Source organism: Anguilla rostrata, chromosome 16 (genome assembly GCF_018555375.3).
Source record: "Anguilla rostrata isolate EN2019 chromosome 16, ASM1855537v3, whole genome shotgun sequence".
NCBI lineage: Eukaryota > Metazoa > Chordata > Actinopteri > Anguilliformes > Anguillidae > Anguilla > Anguilla rostrata.
Genome location: NC_057948.1, coordinates 28,387,907 through 28,410,000, shown reverse-complemented (window position 1 = coordinate 28,410,000; position 22,094 = coordinate 28,387,907). Strand labels below are relative to the sequence as shown.

The window sequence follows — 22,094 nt, the reverse complement described above, 5'->3', positions numbered from 1 at the left end:
AAGAAAAAAATGGTGAAATTTGTGTATGTTTGTGCATGTGTTCGCAAAATAATACGAACGCATGTCACAGGGCACTCTCAACCCAGTGCCTTTTTGACTTGCTTTTAAAATGGCATCTTTACACACGAGCCTTTTTTCATGTGTTGTTTCAGGTTTGCTCAGTGGTGAAGCCCCCTGACAGGGGACTCTTTCTCAGCACCACACCGCCTAATTTGCCCTGGCATTCCTCTCTGCCAATCTACCCCAAGAGGGAGACAGGTGTTCTCATTGGACATGATAGCATCATTTCATTATGTGTGATACGTGTCACTCCGGATCAATAAACCGCATAGCCCCAGGTAAGAAAACGGTTTATTTCATGCCAAAATGTAGATATAAACAATTCTCATTTTCAGTGCATTTGGGCCGAGTTCAACTGTAAACGCGCATGCACTCCACCCTCATTAGGACATACCTGACAGAACACTTTCTGCCTGCGAGGTGATGTAGATAACGGAGGATTTTATGCAAACGGTTCTATTAAAATTCAAAGTGATTTAAGTTGTATATCAAACAGAGCCTTGACACCATAACCCCGGAGCCTGAAATCACGGTCCTGAAGGGCTTATACATAAAATATTTACCTGTGGCATAGCATATGCACCCCCAAACACTTCACATTCTGTCCTGTATTCTCAGCACAATAGCACAGAATGGCATACAATATCAGTTGTTTGGCAGGCATTGCACTGAAGAACTAGACTAGATTCAAACTATTGTGCACTGCATCTGCGACTGGACAAATTATAGAATGGAAGGAGAGCTGCTGAAATGGGCAACAGATACTGAAGGTCCTAAAATAGGTTCAGCTCAAACAGGGACTTTCACATAAACCTTTGAGTTTCATTCGGTGACCTTCTACCCACAAGACTGAAAAAGGACCACCCTCCCATCGTGTTTATTTGTCCATACTGCTCCTAGCATTTAGCGTGTTTTTATGTTTTAACTGAAACTAGGAAGCTAGTTTCTTGCACCATATAGTGTTTCACATTGCTGCATGATCTTCCCTCAAGCAGTGTGGAGTTACTTTTCATCATGGCTGAACAGAATACTAAACAGTAATCCCTAAGCACACAAATTTTAAGAAGCAAATGCAAACAGTCTCTGTTCAATGAGCTAAAAAAATAAAATAAATAAAACACTTTTTCACACTATACGAATTTTGCCCCTTTTTTCAAAATATAAGACCTGCGGTTTGCTCTGCTGTCAGTTCTGTGTACCTCCCACTAGAGCAATTTATGGGAAAACAGCTGAAGAAACATTCCTGGGGGAAAGGTTACAATAGCAGGTTTCAAGCTTTCATTTTGATTCTCCAGGCTCTGTGAAAGTCTACCTGAACTCTACCTGTTCCCTTTGACCCACAAATTGTAACAATAATAACAACATGTGTACCAAAGCTTTGGGTCCAGATTTATTACGTTTGAGAGGTTGGAAACAGACGGTGAATGTTTAAAAGCCTGAGGGTGGCAGAAGCCCGCATGGGAAATATTAAGCAAAGTATCAACCTTTTCAGGTTCAGCTGTTCAGATTTATACAGTACCAGGTGAAGACTCATTATGATCTATTGACTCTGGACTTGAAACTTCTTAAAGACATCAGTAAATCCACCGCAAGGCATGAAATCACGTTCCCCAAAATTTAAATGAAATATGAATGCAAAACACAAGATTTCCAAATGGTACTATTCTCCTTGTTAATGGCTTCCAACTTGTGAGGTCTTTACACTCAGGCTGGCTTGATCTACCCGATGAGAGGTCTAGGAAATTTAGACAAAACAAGATATATGTGTCAAGTTTTTTTTGCATCAGAACCATACATTGTAGACCAAATAACTATTAATTGCCAAGTATTATGTTTCACAGATCTCTCTAGACAGCAAAACTTTTTTTAAACTGTCATGGGAGAGAAACTGCTATTGGGTTAACACAAAGCTTACAATAAATCATCAGATTTCCTCGGAGCATATCATTTTCCAGTTCACCATCACCTGCAAAATGTCTCCTGGATTTACTGAACTGTGAATGGCAAAGACAGATCCTTAACATCAAAGCATGCAACTACACAGATGCATTGTTCAATCAATATCATTTTTCTCACCATCAAAGTTACATGCCTTCTGTGCTAATTGATACGGGAAAGAGGATGCAATAGACAGAGCTTATCAAAGGTAAATTCACTGTGTGTGTGTGTATCGAAGGGGGGGGGGGGTTGAAATTTATCGCCACTTTATCCTTTCCTTCATGAACTTGGATCAGGCACCATTTTTTGCTAACCCCCAAGGGGTCACACAGCACACAACACAGTGCTACAGTAAAAATCACACACTGGAACCCTCCTGGAGGTTGAATACTAACCTGCTATGAAGGCATTAATAAATCACCCCTGAGATCTGATTATTTCCAGGCCTGTGTCCAGAGGTCCTGAAAGGTAACCGAGGCTCCTGGGAATATGAGTTCACTCATTGTAATATAAAGAATATCCTTGAGAGGCAAATTGTGTCTTCTCAGACATTTTTTTCTCGAAACCTCACTGAGCGTTTGTATTAGTGGGCAGGGTTAAAACAATTCATTCATGTATTAGGCTTCAATATGACATATTTCTTACAGGAGTTTTATGCTGATTATGTCAGTCCAGGTTGTGATACATTGGTCAGAAGTTTGATGCATAGATAGCAGTCAGGTGGAAAATAGCTTGCCTCCAGACAAGCAAATAGGCATATGGAGTGCAATAACCTCACTAATGCAGAAGGTGACATGGCCTGACATACCCAGTGAAACCCACCATTTGCAGAATTGACATAAGCATTCATGAATGTCTATGTAGTGCTTATGAAGATGCTATGTGGAGTTATATAGCTTACGAAGGACAACTTAAAAATGTTGTAAAAAATTTCTTTATCTATTTTAAAATATTTTTTCTTTTTTGATTCTGCTCCTGAAAACTAATTTGTATTCAGTCCTTTGCTCATCAGCACATATACACATGGTTTTCCAGAAGAATACCACTACAAATTAAATGAGTCTCAGTGTACTTCATTAAAACAACAGGATTGGAGAGTCAAATAAAACAGACATCTCAAGCCCATCTGTCAAAGCAGTTGACCCACTGAAGCAAATAAGATTTAACCATAGCAGCACATTAGGGGCAATACCAAATAAATTAAAAATTTCAAACAAAACCTTAGATGATCATTATCTGAGTGTGGCAGTAATGATAAGTAGATTTGAAAAAACATTACAGAGAATTGACATTAAATTTGCATGCAAAAGGTGTAAGATCCCATGAAGAAATAATCTCACCCCTTTATTGAATAGCCCTTCTGTATCATAACATTTTATACCCCTTTAAATTAGCCGGGATTTACGACCACGACTGCCCTGATAAGGGACTCGGTCTCTCAAGTTATCGCATTGATCCCGCGCGAACATCAGTGTTGGGGCATGATTTTTCTAAGGGGGGGAAGCCAGTGAAAGAGGCAGCCCTTTGATATGATACTCCACTGGGCACTCCATTAAGAACTGTCAGGCTGCGTAATGCCTTCTTATCCAAGGGGGCTATCTGAAGCTTACACACAAAGCCACTGATAAAAAAAAAAGCATTGTAGTCACTTATGAGTTTCACTTGTGCTGCCCATGAACTCCCATTTTAACATTTTCCCCCACAATACTTCATCAGATGATTGTGAGGATCGGAGAGCATTTCTGAAGCCTTTCTTAATTTGTAAACCACTTCTTGGCCATGTCATTTAATCTGGTTAATTGAATGCTTCAATAATTCTAAGAAGATTATAACTAAGCAAAGTGTCGTCTTAAGGTCAGGGTTAAGTAAGGCCAATTATCTATTTGTCAAATATATAAAGCACTCATCTAATTTTCTTTTATTGAAATTGATTGCCTTGTAAAAACAAACCTCAGATGGCTAATACGTTTTGTTTCATTTGCACAGAAAGAGATAACACTGATGTAATTCCAACAATAATTTCAGATGCTATTAAAATATCTGGCATCTGAGTTTAAACTTGACACAACAAGTTGATGGTTTCGAATAGTCTTTGCAAGTTTTATTGGAAATGACTTCATACGCCTTTTTATTTAGGACATCTAAGGAAGACATGTATGCTGTTTTTACTCATTTTTCATTAATTTTCTAATTGAGCGTTGCAAATAGCTATTCGACTGGAGAAACATAAACAAAGAACCATATAATTTCAAGACAAATGTACAGCAATGCAAACTGATCTCCACATTGACTTCCTTAGATTAATATCAGTTTAATAATACAGCCTATAGGGCTTTACTTTGAATCACAATTTATGTAACCAGAAAATATCAGATTAGAATTATGTATACCCACTGTTGCTGTGAAAACTGATAACATGATGATGTTACTGTTAAAGGCAACCCACCACATGGATCAGCATAGAAAATGTGCTAATATCTGGACAATATAGGCTACATTTTATTTAATGACAAATAAAACATCATAACCAGTTAAACTATAGTGTACATCCACTGTAAATCTTCTATATCTATCAATTTTATCAGAAAATCCGTTGCCTATAAAAAGTCACTTTATCCAACACAGAGAAATACATGTCCGAGAGTTAATTTCACTTGCATTCCACATTACACTGTGAAATAAACTCTGAACCTAAATCTGAGAATTAGAAGGGGCTCATTGCTAGGCGATGCCCTGCCGATTCAAGCCTGAAACCAATATTGTTCCAGGGTGCAGGCTGTATCAACAGGACTAATAAGCGTTAATTTGATTTTAATGAAAGTGCAGCTGTGATGCAGGATTAACTATTCCCAATGACCAGAGAGTACCTGGCTGGTTTTAACTGTTCTAATCTCACAAAACCAAAACAGATGGTATACATGTCAAGGCTCTGGAAGGAGGAAGATGCTGTTGTTATTTTTTTTTGCTTGATGCTGAACAGAAATTGATCCACTTTCACTCCATATCCACAGCATTTCTTTGCCATTTTTAGAGAGTAGTACCTACCTATTTTATTTTAGAAGTGCTCCATTTACACAGAAAATAATAAGTCAACCGCTTAACCCCATTCATGCACCGCAGGTCTGCACAATAAAACTTGAGCTTTTGTCTTTCTCTGAAGATTTGTTTGCCTTGCAAAATGACCAGCAACCTTCAACATGGCTTGACGTCACTGTGGCTTACTTGCACGACAGTAGCGAGTAGTTTCAAAGGAAAGGAGCGGGAAAAACATGCAATACAAGGGTGACCCTTCGGAATGTTGTCGTGAAAAGCAAAAAGGCCAGTTCTTCAGAGAATGACTCCAGATGACAGAGCTGGTCAACACTGTCCAAGCAGAAGAGGTCCTGCGGCGAAGGGGACGGCGGGTACTGGCTTCATCAGGCCCGGGATTTCGCCGGTTCTCCACATCACCTCTCGTCACTGCTCATTTGAGCGCTCGCACTCTTGTCCGCCCAGTGTTCTCCTCCTCAAACTTTTCAACCGCAACTTGGCCAGACAGCATTTAGATTAGCCCCGGCAGACGGATACGCACCAAGACGGCTGACTGTTCTTTTTGACTCCGTGTCACCAGGGGTGGCTTTCAAAAAGTTTCACCCTCCTCCATCTGAGGAAGTTATCTTTGTGGCACTGCTGTCAGATCGCGCTGGGTTTGAGGCCAGATCTGCGGCAGTCTTAGCAGTGGCAGCGCTTGACACGTTCACCGCTCCGACAGGGAATATGTTCACACAATTGGCAAGCTGGTGGCAACTGAATGACTGAGACAGCCAGTGACATTGCATACAAAACACCAGCCCTCTCCCTTTGCACATTTTATCAAGCTAGAAGATCCTATAAACTAGACTCTATAATATGCTCAGTATGCACTGCAATGCAGTATATGTCATTTTCACCGCTGCTGGGATATACCATGTTTATATATATATGTGTGTGTGTGTGTGTGTGTGTGTGTGTGTGTGTGTGTTTGAAAGGCTTCATTTCATTACACTTGTGCATAAAATGTGTTCAGGTCACTTACTTGCTTTAGTAGATTTTTGCATACTGAATGAATAAAGTTCATTTTCATTAGAAAGGAAAACAATAACTTTCATGCACGCAGCCTAAAAGTATTGTTTTAGACAAATTGCGACTGTTACACAATGAGATCCATCACTGTGAAAAAGTCTTACACTGCATTGTTCCAGAGAAACACAGTGTGAGAAGCACGGGCACATTAAAACAAACAGCTTTCCCGCTTTCATAAAGGTATATGAAAGTGCTTTAAAAAAGCGATTGCTCAGATTTAATTCAATGCGCCCCATACATTAACCTTTAGACTGAATTCAAGGTTATTCCTACAGCAACATGCTAAAAATAATTTACATTTAAGGCTTTTAATTCAAATGAAAGCCAAAATGTTGTTTTTTGATGGATTGGTTTAATGTGTTTTTCTGGCTATTGTGAGCATATGCAACATGGCCAGGGCAATTTAATTGGGCTGCATGTTTACTGTACTCTCACAGGATGAATTAAAATCCCTCTCCTACACCTCTTTCAGGCCGACCAGGAGTATCACTTGACATTTGAAATGTAGCTCAACCAAACTGAGTGGGAAGAGCACAAAGGGCTGGGAGCAGTAATGCAGTAATGCTCAATGCGGTAGCAATGCCAGCCATCCACATCATGGCTGCACCATTTTCTTAAACACTTACTGGTAAAATGTTTCCAGACAACTAAATGAAGCCATTTTATGTTTAGTGTTAGTAATATATGGCACATTATTAAAGTAGTCTATTTAAACAATTTAAAATAAAACAATTTTTTTAATGTTTTATTTTTTAATTAAAGAACTCAAAATAAAAAAACAAAGACGTATTAAATGATGATATAAAATACTATATGATGGGTAAGTAAGCTTGTCTAATAAATGTCTATGTTCTGAATAAGATTGTTAGAGGATGACAATGTCTTATGGCAGACAGCTATTCTTTCCATTTGCTGGGCTCACCTGTTCCTGATGCAGTGAACCAATCGTTTCCTCATTATATCTGGCACTTGTTCCCAGTGGCTGCAGGACTGTTGGGCACTGTCTAAAGGATGCTGACAAAGGAACTTCAACTTCTGCAAGAAAAGATTATCATTTGCAAATTACTTTTGGCAGACATAACCACTCAAGGCAATGCATAACAGTACCACTGTCTGTAAACCTATGGAAATTCCTGCAAAAAAAAAAAAAGAGTTGGTAACATCATAATTTATCTTTCTTTAATCTCTCAGTCATCCCTTTAAGGGCTAACAGCTAAGGTAAGGCAATGTTGCGAATGCAATACAGTTCCATGGAGCTAAATACAACTGACACAGACATCAGTGAAAGGATATATAGCAACAAGCTGAAGGAGAAGTACAGTTTCAATAGCACCGCAATGAGAGTTCAAAAAAAAAATTCACCTGCCACTTCAGTTATATCATTAAAAACATAATCCTCTAATTTTTATATTCAATATGCCTTAACAAACATGACAGTCACAGTGGGAGAATAATGAATAATCATTAGCAAAAGGTCTACAAATTATTGATGTAAAATAAGCAATGATTTTTTTTTTTTGCACTGCAATTTATTGCCATTAACAAGTAACTTGCAATCCAATAAATGTCACTATTGCTTTCACTTAATTAAAAGAATAGATATTATATAGTAATGCAGGGTGGCATTTATATCTCAATTTCCGTGCACTGCAATTTACTGCTGAGGCTTTATTTGAAGGGAGCCACAAATAATAGCCATTAAACTGTCAGGGAATGGACACAAGATCACATTAATGAAATTAGATAAGGTGGACCAATGATATACAGAGCACTTCTGCCGAGGAGATGCAGACAAAGAATGGGTCAGGACTGAGTAAAAAAAAAAAAAAAAAAAAATGGCTTCCACGGCAGCATAAATATATAACGACATTCAGAGAAATGCAGAATTAATGGTCCGGCAGTTCGGCGGGGACGTCGGCGGCCTGTAATTCGGGGAGGCGGCGCACAGAGTTGGTTTAACGCGTAACAGGTCGCATAAGTCAGACTGCCCCGGGCCGGTGACCTGCCAGACGGTAAATCCCCTCCTGTGAGCATCCTTTTAAGCCGGGTTTTCTGTAAACCAACAAATTATCCCGTTCGTTCCTTTGGCTCTGGGAACGCACGCACCCACAGCACGGAGAGCAAGGCAGCTACTGCAGGGGCACCTGGGCGTCGGGCCACAGCACATCCTCCTAAAACGCTAAAACACTAAAACCAGTCACGTGGTAAACATCAAGGAAAATGTTGCCATGCCAACCGATAGAGCTCCATATGAATTATAGAAATATGAGTTAAAGTTAGAGTTAGAAATGAAATGTTTTCAAAGAGGACCGGTGCACTAAGGCTTGTTCAGCTTGTTCGTCTGCCATTAAAACACAACTGCAGTAAGTAAGAGTGAGAGTAGCTGTGTACAACTCAAGATGGCCAGAATAGAGGATTAACATTATATATAATAATAAAAACTTATTTTACTTTTGGTCCGTTTCAGATTTCAGATTCAGATTTATAGCTTTATACTGTTGTGTATCATGTATGCCTTTATTGTATCATGATAAAAAAAACATACAGTTTGTACTAGTAAATGGCATATCAAAATATTAAGATCTAATGTTCAAACGTTTCAATAAAACAACTTAAACATAAACTGCAAAGGGTACATTATGTTTTAATATTATTATTTCGAAGGATAACTGCAGCTAAATCTACCCCGTTCTTTCAAAAGCCTACTCACACTAGTTAGGTGAAGTCAAACATTATTACTTTGATGGGACTACAAATCTTAGAAGCATATCTTGTCTGATTGGAGGACTAATGTTTCAATTAAACACCGTCTTAATGTCAGAGGTAATGCACAGAGTGCTTTGATGGCCATGTGACATTATCTGAGAGGTTATATAAGAAGCCGGGGACCAGTAGAGGTCCGCCCACTGTCAGTCCGTGTATGCGTACGCAAACTTGTATGCCCCCGGCAGCCTGCCACCGCCAGGCTTAAATTAGCGACCAGGGAGGCCCCTCGCACGATCTTCCACAGACCAGCTGTGCCAGGGCCTGTCACCTTCTTGTCAAGGAAAGTTTTCTGTCCAAAGAACTTTAGTCATCGGGCCTGTTCTCCAAGTAACGGGGATGTGTCACTCAAAGAGGCAGCTGCAGTCGTTTGTGATGACTTGCCTCAAATCAGGGTCTGACGCCCCTGTCAACAGAAGCCTCACCCCCCGGCTATAACTGTCACTGATCATGTTCGGAGATGCACGAGGGGCGGGGGGTGGTCGGGGGACATTCAGACAGACACACATATCTGGGGGGTGGGGGGCGCTGAACATTTTAGGTAGGACAGAGGGTTGAATTCTCTCTGAAGAAAATCCAATTAGGAAGTTGCATTTCAACTGCCACTTAACTGATGCAGGTAGGAGAGATACACGTATATGCACTATGTCCAACAGAACATGGGAATACCTGGAAAACTACAATGATTCCTCCTACACAGAAAAAACTACTGTACAAAGTAGAACGCAGAGTTAACTCGACATGCAAATTCTCTCTTCGTGTTAAAAGGTTTAAATGTGATTTCCCATTAACCAAATGGCAATAAAAATGTGAATAAGTATTTGAGTGTTTCCAAATATATTTTAGATTTTAGCCTATTGAATAATCAATTGCCTTAAATAGGGTCAAATACTTTTTAATCAAAGCAAAAATTACCCTTTAAAATACAAGGCTTTCACAATTAGATTTACTGATTAGTGTCGTGTCAATAACTGTCTGTCGACCTACTCCATCAATCATGTCCTCCACAGAAAAAACTAATAAATCAAACAAGAACGGCCCAACCAGAATTCAAAATAAAATTAAAATACGAGTACATCAAAATAAGAAGAAAATCACTTTTGAACTGCAAAGATATTTTAGTAGTTCCATGTAAATACCCAAATTAAATCCAACCACATTTAGTTGTATTTGTATTTATATGCAAATTGCATATAAATGCTGCACTGCAATACTAGAAGCTAAAATTGAAGTATGTATCAAGATGAAGATTGGGATGTGTGGGTTTTTAAATTAAAATAAATATACTGCTGGTATGGTTTATAGCAAAAAAAATGTGTGAGGTTTACTCAGAGTAATATTTATGTGGTAAAAATACACAAAAAAACACACACACACAATTGATGTTCAAAATCAACTGGTGGTCTGCCTTTTATATGTGTATTTGAAATATGCTTTTCAATCATATCAGACACATAAAAAGGTACAGACACACTGCCCCATCCACCTGCATGGTGCTCTACTCCTGCCTTCACAATCATATTAATCAGCAACCAGCTGATAAACCTGCATACTGTGTATCTCGGGTAGTTCAGCATTACTACCATCAAAACAACGCTCATATCCGTGATTAACTGCTAAACGTCTACACAACAATGCAATCGTGCTGAAAAACAAACAAACGTTTCTGAGGCCTATCAACCCGGGCAGGAGCCTTCTGTCCCATCTGAAAGAGCGCAGCGGAACCGCTAACTGAACGAAGGAGAGAGGAAATGCTGGCTAGTTAAACAACATGCTGCAGGGTTACAGCCATGTTTCATGCTATATATCCTCCATCACAGCTGTTAAATATGCTTTCGACGCCGCTGTGGGCTCACATCCGTCTGAAGAGCAGCTGTTTTGTCTGAGGATCATTCTGTTTGGATTTTTTAAAAACTGGTCACCCGATCCGTCAGTGTACAGTCCTACAGATGTGTGCCAGTAAGCAAGCTACTGTATAAAATCAATCTTTTAAAACAAAGTCAGCTCTAAATCCCAAAATGAATCTAGCTCCAGCGTGCTTAACTCGATGAAATTAAACCAACGGAATTTTTTTCATTACTTGAGCAATGTTGAATTCTGCAGGCATGGAGGTTAATCAAAAATATATTACATAAAAACGAACAGTTGCTTAATGTTGTTATTCAGTTTTAAAATAATATGCCTTAGGTTTGGACAGAATATAGTCATAAATGTACACTTTCAGTGATATGAACAACCATTTCATTTCCCTTTCTGAAAAAAATATAGAGTATGAGGCGAAAGCAAGGCATTTTCAAACAAGGTTCATGAGTAATCATCTCTAGACACAAGAATGCATACGTTAGGTTGGCTTTGTGGATTCACATCTGCAGAAGGGACTACAGACAAATTCTTGTAAATGGATAATCTGCCAATAAATTTGTTGAGTGTCAGTGACATATTGCCTTTCAACAGAAAACTTGTCAATACTGACCTATGTTAAGAGCTGCTCCCATTTCTGCAAATGTGGCGGAAGGTAATTGTATCGCACGTGGATCCAGTCTTTTTCTCTTTTTGTTTCAGAAGGCAATCTATATTCCAATCAAAATAAATGCCCTTAAACATACAATATAAGAGTTTCCGACAACCCCAAAATGTCAAGGTTCATGACAAAATGTAAACAATTTAATGAAGTATATATACTCTTACAAAACTGTAAGAAACACATTTTTCATAGTTAAGATTCTGTTGCGGCAGTTTACAATAAAATGCAATATCTTGTTGATGGAAACATTTTAGAGGCTTTCAAATTATTCTGTTTTGTGCTGCGTTAAGAATAAAGAATCAGTTGTAGCATTTATCAGGAAGATCAAATTCTTTTCAAAGATAAAGCATATTATGCCAGACCCAATAAAAGGCTACAGACCAGTTTGTTCACTTTTATCTGCAAATGCAATGCTGCCCTCCAGTGGTTTTAGGTGAGTGAAACATGCTATGTGCATTGAGAAAAACTGTTTCCATCAAAACATTGTTTCTTAAATCCAAAAAACACGCTGTATGAAACATGTTTGTAAATCAATTCCGCGAGCAATGATAAACCATGCTCTGGAGAAACAGCAGTTGTAAATAAGCCCCCCAGCTCATCCCACCACCGCAAATGTAAATCACCGGGAATGACACGATCGCAGCACTTCCCCCATCCTCTCCAGTTTCCATCAGCCATCTACAGTTTCCCTGCCTCTTCAGTGCCCATAGCCCCTGTTCAGCCATGACCAAATTGGGATGTGGGTAAGAGGTTCAAATAACTAAAATAACTGTGTGTCACAAAATATATTAATATATGGAAAATGGAATTTTACACCACCCCCTGAATTAATTAGCAAGTTTCTCGGGTTGCAGTCTGTCGGTGGACTTTGTGGAAAGCGTCATCCCAGAACTGCCGTGGGCCCCAACATTAACCCCTTCCCCCTGGGAACATGAATAAGGGCATTTATAAATACTCTTCGTTCTCACAATCACCACTATAGTAGGTCCATTTTCAGGGAGCCTTCACATACCTGAGAGTTCCAACCTGGAGGTACCATCCATCCAGACCCCCTTTTTGGAAAATAAATACTTGACAAACACTTTTGGTTGGTGCAAGTAACGCAATGAGTTAAGAAAAGAAAAAAAAAAAAACAGGTGTAGCTTCAGCTGCTACACATGCGGTTATGCTGCTGAAAGCATCTGATAATATTTAAAGCAGTAACTATATCTTCTCGCGCTAGCACACAGAATTAATTCCAGCTTCTCAGAGAGACAACCAGTGCTGTCTTGGCCAGGCCTGGACAGTCCTGGATAAAAACAGCACTGGTTTCAATCATCCAAGCAGTAGATTTGTCAATGTTGTACACACCTGCTGCAGATTACATTACAGGATAGCAAATTAGCTGGTGATAAATGTTTATCGCCATATTTTTAGGAGTAGACATCACTATTCCTTCGCACATGGCTTCTATCCTTATACATGGGGGGAGGTGTTTTAATGTTTGTGCAAGAACGATATGTAATGTTCAAATTACAACTACAAGAGTCGGCAGATGTGGCTATTAATGAAAAGAAGAAGAAAAAAACTAGAAAACTTTTATTTCAAAATAAAACAATGCACTCTTTTTCTATCCACCTCCATGTATCCAAGAAAACGCTCAAATAACACAGATAATACTTTTTTCCATCTTTAGTCAATTGCTTATTAAATCATAGTATCTTCAGCATGCAAGGGTAGAATTATGTTTGGGTCTCCCTGTGGAAGTCCGGAGGCAGAAGACATTTGTGAGCCTGCAGCAGATCTTACCCCAGGCCCTGGGCTGTGGCTGAACTATGGAGGGTGATGATTTAATTGACTGACTCTTGAGCCCTTATTCCCCCATCAAATACTTCTGCCCCTACAGATTTGGCCATGGGAATATTAGAGCACGAGGGGAAAGTAAGGTTTTCACCACAAAAGTTTCCTTGTATGTAATACCATCCCTGAGCATGAAATATTGGCCTTTTACAAGGCAATATAAATTAAGGTAAACATACTCCAAACGCAACACTGAAATGACAGGCCATACCTGTACACTATGGCATCACCTGAGATTTTCAGGAAATCAACACTCTAGGCCACATAACAGCCACACACAGCAAATACAACGGTTTGTTTCATTTACAGGACTTGAGCGTGTCTCATTTTCCCCCCAAAATCAATCCAATTCACTCAAAATAGCATGCGTATTTAAATTACGCTCATCACAGAGGCAACGTAAATAACCAACTATACTTTAAAACACCGCTGTGTGTAAGCAGCATAACATTTTATGGCTGTACAAGTTGGTTTGAATCTTTGCCTAAAGCCTGAGAAATGTAGCTTGCTGTCAGTATTGACAACGCCATGTTGCTTTAGCTGCAGCCCCCATTCTCCTATATCTGTTTAACATTGTACATCGATTACTGCCAAGCAGCCATTGGCAGGACTAATTTATTTATGAACTTGTCATTCCAAATCATTGATTAAGATGTCCTTCATTAAAGAATTAATTATATGCAAAGATAAAAGATTTGCTAATTATTGTCTTTTATCTAATTGAGGCTTTCTGCTACAGGAGAAAAGTTCAGAGGTTTCACAACTATTGCCCTCGAAGTCAGCTGGGCCTGGGTGTGAATATAATCAGAAAAAGCAATGGGACTTCGGCACTTGATCTCAGATGCAGAGATGAAGCAGCTGAAAGACTTGCATCTAGAAACTATTCACCAGGTTAGCTCACCACATCGTAGCACGTTTTTTTGTGTTGACCTGAGCGATGTGCATAATATTCTAAAACAGCATAACAGAGTGCGTCACTGTGCAGTAATTGTGCACCATTAGCTTGTTTATAAAGTATCTCTGTACTGATTTTCTGGTCATAGCTGGCATCAGAGATATTCACAATTCTCTTTTAGTTATCCAGGGTGTCAAACTGTAAAGTCAGTACATTCAATATACAGATGAAGTGCAGAGTGCAAGTCAATGCTTAAATTCATGCATCAGCTCAGGCCCAGCACTAAAGTACAAGGATTAAGAAAAACTGCGATTATGATGTATGATTTCAGAGAAGTGTTATCTCAGTTGATTCTGATTCCACATTCAAATATAGCTTAGAACTTGTATTATTTATTTTGTACAGTCACTTTTTTCATCTTCACCAAGCGTGTGAATAATTTTGGAGGGCAGTAAAAAATTACCATATTTAGAAACATGCCATAATGCAAATAGTAACGGGAGTCACACCAGGTAAAGTTTTGTGCGTGTCCTCATCTCATGCAATTAATAAAGGAATTTTGTAGCGAGTGCCTGGGCAGACAGGAATCTACATTCTTTATGGTATGTGGCAATATTATATTTTCCACCCTCCAATAAATCCCTTCAACTATAAACTGCTGCTGCTTAACGACCACACTTCCATGGTTCAAGTGCCCCTCTCTTTCTCCATTAATTTCCCTAATAATTTCTTATTCATGTTTTGGCCTCAAAAACACAAACTTCTAGAATGGAGAAAATGTTCAGAAAAGATGTGTTTTTCCATGATGTTTGCAATTAGCTACACGGTATTGAACCATGGTTCCTTATATTTAGAATTGCCGCTTTCCACTAAAAAGCAACTGGACCAGGAACGAACTGCAGCTAAAACATTGGCACAGGAAGCCTCACTGTATCTCCACTGTCTAAAGGAGCATGTAAAACTCCAGCCCAAGAATGTGCTAAATATATGACCTAGCTGGAGCGGATTCACATGATACATACAACAACAAAAAGTGCTGAGGGATGAACAGATCAACTCAACTCTCCTCCAGAGGGTTTATCAGTCATAAGTGTTCAAACGGTTGATAGCATTACTGTGCCAGACAACATGACAGTTATGCAGACCCAAACAATTTTTGCTAGTTAGCAGTTAAGCTATTTAACAGGCTAGTCGAGCGTGTTGACAATTGTCTTTGGTTACAGCACTTGGAATGGACAGATTACATGGATCAAATATAAAAAGAAAACTCGCAATGATATTTGCGCTGGTGCACTGAGCTGGTGGGGCACAGAGCTAAGACAAACATGTAGCTGTAATTACAGCAAACTAGATAACGAGCCAGCTTGAAATGACACAGCTTGCTTGGATTTTGACTGTTTAGCTTGGGCAGAAAAGCAAAATGGAAAAGGCTACATAGCATCCAGACCTACAGTGAGCTTCAACCAGAGGCACAAAGACAGCAATCTTTATTGTTATATACACCAGGCCATGTCCATACCCACATTTCCAGTAAATTGCTATGTTACAGCTTTTAGCAGTTATAATTAAAGATAAACACTTCATGTTTCAAACTGTAAACAAGTAAAAATACTACTCCGACAATGGCAATTTAATTTTAAGATTTTTGTTCTAGCCAAACTTGCCATCAATCTTGTTCAAGAATTAATCCTAAGGTTTTCGAGCCTGCCCTTTAGAAATGAATTCCAGTACAACATATGATGTCACCGTTATGAGCACTGACACACTTTTCTCTCCACAAACCTAGAGACAGTCCTGCGTGTGACTTTTGATTTGTCAAAGCCTGCAAAGAGCAGCAATTCTATCTGCAACTTAGCTATTAACTGGGTTTTAACGTATTCTGAAATGCTCCATCTGCAGTGAAACCACTGTGAACTACAGTTATCTTACAGCACCTTATTTTGATTTAGCTATATACAAGTTATATTCCAGCTTAGAAATCTATTGAATTAATTTGTTTTCAAGGGGAATGCCTTAAATACTAGTGTGTGTGTATGTGTGAGAGAGAGACAGAGAGAGAGAGAGAGAGAGAGAGAGAGAGAGAGAGAGAGAGAGAGATGTCACTATATCACAAGGTAGTGATACAGACCCAGAGGGAGGAAAGTGAGAGAGGAGAGTGGGAATATGACAGTATAAGAAAAAAGGTCAGTACCACGTCACACTGGAATAGGTTGCTCATGCACTTGCTACATCACACAGAAAAAAACTGGCAAAATTGCATCGGGCCCTTAATAATGTTAGACACATCCTTAAGATCCACTTGTCCGTAAATATTACCAAGTGGTCAATGACTTGCTGAAAACAGCGACAGGAGGCTGTAGGCTAATAGACACGGAGACCAATTCCTTGTATTTAAGTTGCTGGAAACGGGTAGATTAATGGTATTACGGTGCCTACAGCTCCAGTTGCTGAATAGCTGACACAGGGAATTTTGTACCCTCCATTCCAGAAGATTGTGAATGCTACATTTCATTTTGATATTTGCTTAATGTATTAATGGATGGCCTCTCTTTCTCCATATTTAAATGTATCCGCAAGCGATTTGCGGTTAGCACCATCACAAGTGGATAAGCATGGTACTATCAGGAAATGTTTCAAGGCAAACATATTTCAGAAAAGGTGTTTCAATCATTTAATGCACTTTTATTAAAGCACAGCTTTTTCAGCCATTTACACTAAGTGGTTTAATCTCTTTCTCACTGGCTGATGTATTGTGGGCCGTGAAACGGCAATCACACTTAATAATGTTAATGACTTTATCCCTTCATTAAATCAACCTCACCATAAGCATCTCCATCTGGCCACTGATCTATTCCTCTGGTTCTAATGCAGCTCTGATTGAGGCCACAGTGTTGGTGATGAACATCAGTGCTTTCGCCTGGACATGCTCCAAGTCTCAGGACTTGGACCACTGAATTGGAATTTGTTCCTCCCACCCCAAAACAAAAGACTGAACACTGTGCATGACTGACCGTGGGGGAAGGCAGTCACTGCAGGGGAATTGGCGCTCGGAGTGACCAACTCTGATGTTTGAGTTTCTCATGGATTTTAACAGGATTGACTAGTTTGTAATTGCTCTCACCTTGCAAATGCATAAAAATACTTTTAGCTAAACCACATAGCAATACTAAAGGTAGTCTATATGAGAGTGGTAACGAACCCTGTTTCTGGAGATTTACCATCCTGTAGGTTTTCATTTCATCCATAATTTGACTCAACTAAATATGCAGCTGAAGAAGATCTCTAGCTGTTGAATGAAGTGTACTTTGTTAGGGTTGAAGTGAAAACCTACAGGACGGTAGATCTCTAGGAACAGGGTTGTTTACCTCTGCTATATGACATCTTGCATGAGAAAATGAGACATATCACAAGAGATAAAAACATAATTGGTTAGCACAAGTACTAAATGTTTTCCAAGATCAGAAAACTTGTACTTCCATAACTGCTAATATGTCTCATTTGTGTGTAAAAACGGAAATAATCACAATTTCCTAAGATCATATTTGTAACTGCTTGTAATTGTAATATGCTAACTACACCACAATATACCCTGAGAAAAACATATTAGCACTATTCAGAGGTGGAAAATCCAGCAGTCAGAAAGTCATGTCATGTGTTTCTTCCACCCACGAACTCAGTCAGCTGATGTCATTAATTAGTTCTACCTCCTGGATGAAGAATTGTGCTAATTGGCAAATTCCATTATTGGAACCTTTACTTTCAGAACATCAAAAGACCCCTGCCCCTGCAATTTTAACATGGTTTTGTAGGTAAACTCCACATCAGCTATTGTGAAGATCGTAACCCAAAGAAGTTCAGGATTTGGTCTGTGTAACTAAACAAACAACACACTACCAACCAGTCAGAGGATCCCCACAACAGGAGCAACACTTGTGTTACCACTGCTTCACCAGCTATCATTAATCATCCATGTTGCAACTCTGTTAATCCCTTTGCCTCCCACGCACACGCGGGACACACACACGCGCGTGCACACACACACACATACACCAACACCCACACAGGGTACACACACACACACACAGGGTTTACACACACGTACACCGACACACACACACGTTACACACACACAGGGTACAGCTATTTTTAGTAATTTATTCCAGAGCATTCCATTACATTTTAAAGTGTGTAAAAGTAATCCCGACACCATATGGACTGTAATGGGCACTGGGGTAACAGAAGCCAAGCAAAATGCATTCTAGAGTCTCGCAAAGGCCTAGTGTTCATTAAAGTGTCAATCAGAGTGCTCTACTCCCCAGATGCCCAAAATACGTGGACCCCAAATTCAGATCATCTCATTGCCCTCACAGGACCTTAAAGTAACTTTTCCCCCAATAATACACAATTCGTTAAAATAAACATTTCGAGCATCATTTCAACCATTTTTTGACCATGACTAGAGTGATATTAAATGTCTGAATCAGTACATTTGTTCTGTTTCATAACATTTCACCTTTTCCCAATGCCCTTCTCTATTTACCCATTTGTCCTAATGAAAGCAGGTAGGTGCCCCATCACTTTCCACTGATATGTGTGTGACCCACTTATTCTCAAAGAAAATTGTTAAATAACAAAAAACACTAAATATCTTGAGAGGGAAATACATATATATTTGTTTTTCCATAAATATTTGTACCTTTTATGAATTTAGCTAAGCTAAGACACTTAGCTACACATTTAACATTATGTACCTCAGTATCAAAGGTCCTTCCTATCTTATACATGGCCACAAATGACCCCCTTCTTTTTTAAGCTGTTGATGGTTCCCACCAACTCAGAACCCCCGAATGAAAACCGATAACGTTAAAATGAATTTTATGGAACGCTTCTCAGGGGATGATTTGTCTCTCATGTGTCTCAGATGGCGGAGGGTGACAACATATAATGTCAGTGTCAATTTGATTTGTTCATTATGAAGAATGTGTTCCCAGCCAAATTTTTTGCTGTTGCCCCAGCTTGAATATAGCTTGAATTCCGTACCTGGAAGCCTGCTTGTTCTGTCCCTGTCTGGTAGCATATCATGAGCATGGAAACTTTATAGAGACATGCGAGAAGTACCGACAAAGAGGTTTTTTCTTAAGTGTTAAACAAGTTAGTAGTCGATGCTCAGCACTCCAAAAGCTGTGACATTTAAAGACATGGGCTACATGGCACCAAACACTTCATGAGCTGTGTAACTGATACTGTGGCACACTAATGTTTTTGGTAATGAAGGAGGTCATGTGGATTCTCTGGCCCGAACCTCTAGAAGAGACATGTAACACTGGCACGCCAATGCCAAACAGTGCACGCACAAGCAGGATACATGACCTTACAGCAACCCACTACACCTATGACACGCCTGCTCAGGCTCACGTCTTCAAGCTCAGCTGCGGTTAGGTGCGTCAGACAGATAGTTGTTGACAGGACAGAAATCCTGCAGGCCTAAACATCTATTGTCCCATTTTCTTTTTAAAGGAAAACAAAAAAAACCTTAAATCTGTGAGAGTCGTCAGGCATTATACAATAACCGTGGCTTCTGAATGCAATATGAGTCAGAAGTAGGACATACAACTAAAAAAAAAACTCATTGCTTTTGTTCTGTTGTAACCACTTCACAACAGAACTATCAGCAGAAATATGTTTTATTTTTTTTTAAATAGTGGCCGCAAAATGATCCCATGGTTTATCTGATCACCGATAGTCTGAAAATATATTCCACATTAAATAAAAAAGCTTGAGGAACATAATTTGCAGATCCTGGCATAAATCTGTGTATTGCTGGCATCTTGTGGCATTTTAAGAAATTGCAGGTTAGCTGTTCTAAGGCTTTGGTTTTTTGTTTTTTTTTTCAAAATCATCCGTTTTTAAGAATTGTTTTATTCCTACCCTAATAATGCTTGTTTGTTAAAACAATAATTTAAAAATGCACACCAAATATACTGTACATAATTTAAGTTATATTCAATCACAGTGTTTTAAGATTGAAGTCAATGGAGCTCATTTAAAATGTATCATGGCAGACCATTTATTATACAATAATAGATGATTCTGCGTTATAGTATCTTTATTTTTGTCAGCTTTTTATCTTTTTTTTCCCCCCAACAATGGCAAGATAATGTTGGCAGAAAATGACAAATGATTACATTTTATATTTTGTGGCCACAAATGTAATAGCTAGTAGTGTATTCTATATTAATATCTGCAGCCTCATGGTCCATAAACTGAAAAATTATTGTATTCTTCTTTTTTTTTATGTAGGGAAGGCATGGTGGTGCAGTGCATAGCACCGTCACCTCACAGCAATACGGTCGGATGATTTGATGTAAAATAAAATATTTCTTAGCAGGAGAACTGGACTACTGAGGGCATGGAATTGGTCATCATGTGTCAGAACGGTGAGCCGTAGGCCTAATCCTCACTCTCTGCCAAACTAGCAATCTAGATTAGCAAACTATTAATATATGGCAAATGCCAGCAGGTCATCAAGCGTTCTACAAAATGTCCTATGTTTAGGCTATACGACCACACTGTTGCAAACCATTGCATTGTTAGGAGTGGTCTCATTCGTGTGTGCAGGTAACATAATTGCATTTTTATCTACTTCCCATTGCTTGAAGGGGGAAAAACCCAGCCAACTCTAAAAACGTTTACGGTTCTATACACTGTAAAAACAGCACGCGCCAGTGTGGGAGCACAGCTGCCGATCATCGTATGTGTCTAATTAGTAACGTTGATCATACGGGAGGGAAATATATGCCGAGTACTAACTGACAGGAAGGTTACACATACTTCTTGCTATTGAATGACGACTAAAGCCTACTGGTATGCTGTCTTATATTTGCAAGCAAACACAGAATATCGAATGCTTTTACTTCGTTGGGAAATACAATCACTAACATTCAAAGAGTAATTAATAATGATAATTTTATTACAAACTTCCAAAGCAACAGAGTAGCATAGCCAGACAGACCAATTGGCGCGAGGCGGCATACATTTCTATAGTTTAGCGTGCAATAAATCATTTTGAAACCTTTCATTTCAGGAAGCTTACTGACACATTTTGAAAATACATAGCCTTTTATTTTGGAACCTTCGCTGTAGCCAGTCTTAAATCCAAACAGTGATGCCAACGTTAGTGGTTCATACGGTTCTGTGGTAATTTGAGAAAGGCGAACACATAATCCAATTCGTGTAAACAATGTGAAGTTTTGTTGTTGCAAACGTTGATCTGTTCAACACAAAACCACAGCTAAATAAAGGACTTGTCGTCGAGCCTAAAGTTGTTTTACATTGTTCAATCCGCAACAGATCTTGCGGTTACATTGAAAACTACTTTAAAGTATCCTCCTACTGGAAACCACAACGCGGTAAATCCATAGGTTAACGTTACAGCGAAACCTCCAAGTGTCTTCACGTTGTCCCAAGTTAACCTTACCTGCAACGTTTCATTGTGTTGTTTCCTGGCAGCAACAAATCCTTTTGGGCTAAGCTACTTGTTTTAAGTGGAGCTGAAGGGAATTATGTTGTCCAAGTAGCACATGATGGATCTAAGAAAAACCAGTGATGAGGGTTACAAAACGTTTCTATGATCACACGCCACCTATGCCGCCATTTTAATGTAGGCCTTCCAGTTCGTACCTTGTTAAAATAAATAATAGTAAAAATTATTTAAAAAAAACAACCAATTAATTTTATGACGATAACAGGTAGCCTATATTAAGGTAGGCTATTGAACACATTAAACTGTACATAATGGATAACTTCCCAATACTTTTGTTTGTTTTTTAAATATTTGTTTTTAAACGAAATCGTTCATCAGTAGGCTTGTTGTAAGTTGGACTTTGGTTCGGTTTCTACTGTACTTCAGGCAAAGAATGTAGGCCTACGTATGTATGTTTACTCCTAACTATTTTCCATAGGGCATTGTGGCGT

General features: G+C 39.0%; 1 protein-coding gene across 1 annotated transcript in view; it reads right to left on the bottom strand.

Moving 5' to 3' along the window:
• LOC135242659 (transcription factor Maf-like) overlaps positions 1-21,794 on the bottom strand; it is a 279,764-nt gene extending 257,970 nt beyond the window's left edge. Inside the window, exons 1-2 of the transcript XR_010326410.1 lie at positions 21,598-21,794; positions 7,022-7,134 (exon numbers count right to left, since the gene is read on the bottom strand). The gene's annotated coding sequence lies outside the window, so the exon portion shown is untranslated. The remainder of the gene's footprint in view (positions 1-7,021; positions 7,135-21,597) is intronic.
• Between the last annotated feature and the right edge of the window lie 300 nt (positions 21,795-22,094).